Source organism: Pristiophorus japonicus, chromosome 4 (assembly GCF_044704955.1).
Source record: "Pristiophorus japonicus isolate sPriJap1 chromosome 4, sPriJap1.hap1, whole genome shotgun sequence".
Lineage (NCBI taxonomy): Eukaryota > Metazoa > Chordata > Chondrichthyes > Pristiophoridae > Pristiophorus > Pristiophorus japonicus.
The window spans coordinates 302,101,436-302,104,186 of NC_091980.1; the positions used below are offsets into that span (position 1 = coordinate 302,101,436).

The following is a 2,751-nucleotide window of genomic DNA, read 5'->3' on the forward strand; positions in this document are numbered from 1 at the left end:
ACGATGGGCCGAATGGCCTCCTTCTGTGCTGTATGATTCAATGATTCTATTCAATGATAAATTGACCCCAGACCCTCCCTCCGCCTGTTGATCTAAACTAAGGGCTAGAACCTCCACTTTTTTTGCATGCTTAACGCCCACTTAACGCCCATTTTATCGCTGAAATGACATATAACGCCCATATATCGCCCATTTTGGCACAAAATGGAAACTGGCGGGCATTTTTAGAAAACTTATCGGCGAGCGTTACTTTCCCCATGTGCTTAACGGCAGAAAAAAATATTACCGCCCGTCACTTTTCTGGGGCGGAATCATCAGAATGGGCGAAATCAACGCCCATAATATCGCCCAATGTTACTTTCCACACGGAATTAACGCCGAGATTCAATAATACCACGCGCCCACATTTTTTTTGTCGTAAAGAGGACATTTGGCGAAACTAAAGCCCAGGAGATCGCCCACTGTCACTTTCACCACCTCGCACACATATCGCCCACAATATCACTCGCCCAAAAAACCGGCCAGAAAAAGTGGAACTGTTCTGAACGAACGGCAGCGGTGTGGCTTGCGTTTTTAAAATCGCAGGTCACTTCATTCAAAAGGCTGCCTCAACTTTGGGCGAGTTTGCATTGACTCTGGAGTTCTTCTCAGGTGAAATGAACATCTCAACAGACAAATTTTCAGACTCTGAACTATTGGGGGTTTACTCCAGGTATATTTTAGTGAGGAAATCATTGCTTCTGATCAATCGCTATTATACTTTCAATGCAGTGGGGCCACCAAACAACAACTGTGCTTAAGCAATGCTTCAGATGTCTTGACCACTCAGGAGGGGAGCTACAATACAACCCTGAGCAAGTAGGTAAATTCGTGGTCGTGTGCTCGATGCTACACAACCTGGCTATCATGAGGGGCCAAGAATTGCCAGAAGGCACTGATGCTCCACCTCAGGAGAGAGAGGAAGAGGACAACGAGGGGTTGGGCGCTGACCTAGGGCCAGAGATAATCAGGCTGGCTATGCACCCATGTCCACAAGCACCTCCAGACCACAGGAAAGTGCCTGTGGTAGCTACATAGCTGCAAGACTCTTACGTGAGGAGCTGAGATCTGAACAATTTGCCTGGAAGATTGTTAATGTGAGTGACAACACTGACACACTGCTGTGTGTGTGCAGCTCAGACATCGATGGTGCCCATCACCTTCGTGCCAGTTAAAGTTTACGTTGATTGATGTTAAGTTGTATTTAACCCTTTCATGTTAAGTGTGTAATGGTCCAGCTATCTGAGACAATGCGCAACAAGGTTACAAGGTCCTACAAGCTGAATTTAGGGAGCTAGGAGTTAAATTAAAAAGGACGATCTCGCTTCTCGGCCTTTTGGCTAAGATCATGCGTAACTGACCTGACAGGGGAGTAACCGTGACCCCATCGTGGTTCTCCCTGGATCAGGAAGGTGGTTCTCCTATGCTTTTTGGAAATAGGAGGTGGGTGGGGTGGCTGGACCCATCCACTTCCACGGAGGTGTGTGGGGGGCCTGACCCATCCACCTCCATGGCACGAACCTGGTATTGCAGTACTTCCAGGAACGGTGCTTGGGCTCTAGGCCTTTTGGCTAAGAGCATTAGCGCAGGGTGATCCTTGATGTGTGCAAGGTGACCTCTGGCGTTTGTGATCTGACAAAGAATTGGAAAGATTGGCTACGATTAAAAAAAAAGGACGATCTCAAAGGTAGAAATGTCAGGATTGCTATCAATGCCATGTGCTCGTCAGAGTAGGAATTGCAGGATAGGTCAGATGACTACGTGGCTTGAGGAATGGTGCAAGGAGGGAGGGATTCAAATTCCTTGGACATTGGAACCGGTTCTGGGGGAGGTGGGACCAGTACAAACCGGACGGTCTGCACCTGGGCAGGACCGGAACCAATGTCCTAGGCGGTGTGTTTGCTAGTGCTGTTGGGGAGGGGTTAAACTAATATGACAGGGGATGAGAACCTATGCAGGGAGGCAGAGAGAACTAAAAAAGGGGCTGATGCAAAAGGTAGGAAGGAGAAAAGCAAGAGTGGAGGGCAGAGAAATCAAGGGCAAAAATCAAAAAGGGCCACATTACAACATAATTCTAAAGGGACAAAGAGTGTTAAAAAAAAACAAGCCTGAAGGCTCTGAGTCTCAATGCAAGGAGCATTCGTAATAAGGTGGACAAATTAACTGCGCAGATAGCTGTTAATGGATATAATGTAATTGGGATTACGGAGACATGGCTCCAAGGTAACCAAGGCTGAGAACTCAACATCCAGGGGTATTCAATATTCAGGAAGGATAGGCAGGAAGGAAAAGGAGGTGGGGTAGCGTTAATGGTTAAAGAGGAGATTAACACAATAGTAAGGAAGGACATTAGCTTGGATGATGTGGAATCTGTATGGGTAGAGCTGCGAAACACTAAAGGGCAGAAACATTAGTGGGAGTTGTGTACAGACCACCAAACAGTAGTAGTGAGGTTAGGGCTGGCATCAAACAGGAAATTAGGGACACGTACAATAAGGGTACAGCAGTTATCATGGGTGACTTTAACCTGCATATTGATTGGGCTAACCAAACTGGTAGCAATACTGTGGAGGAGGATTTCCTGGAGTGTATAAGGGATGCTTTTCTAGACCAATATGTCTAGAGAACCAACTAGAGAGCAGGCCATCCAAGACTGGGTCTTGTGTAATGAGAGAGGATTAATTAGCAATCTGGTCATGCGTGGCCCCTTGG

At 46.9% G+C, this 2,751-nt stretch overlaps 1 pseudogene; it reads left to right on the plus strand.

Annotated features, from left to right (window-relative positions):
* Nucleotides 1–1,359: 1,359 nt before the first annotated feature.
* Nucleotides 1,360–1,597, plus strand: LOC139263601 (U2 spliceosomal RNA; annotated as a pseudogene).
* Nucleotides 1,598–2,751: the final 1,154 nt, after the last annotated feature.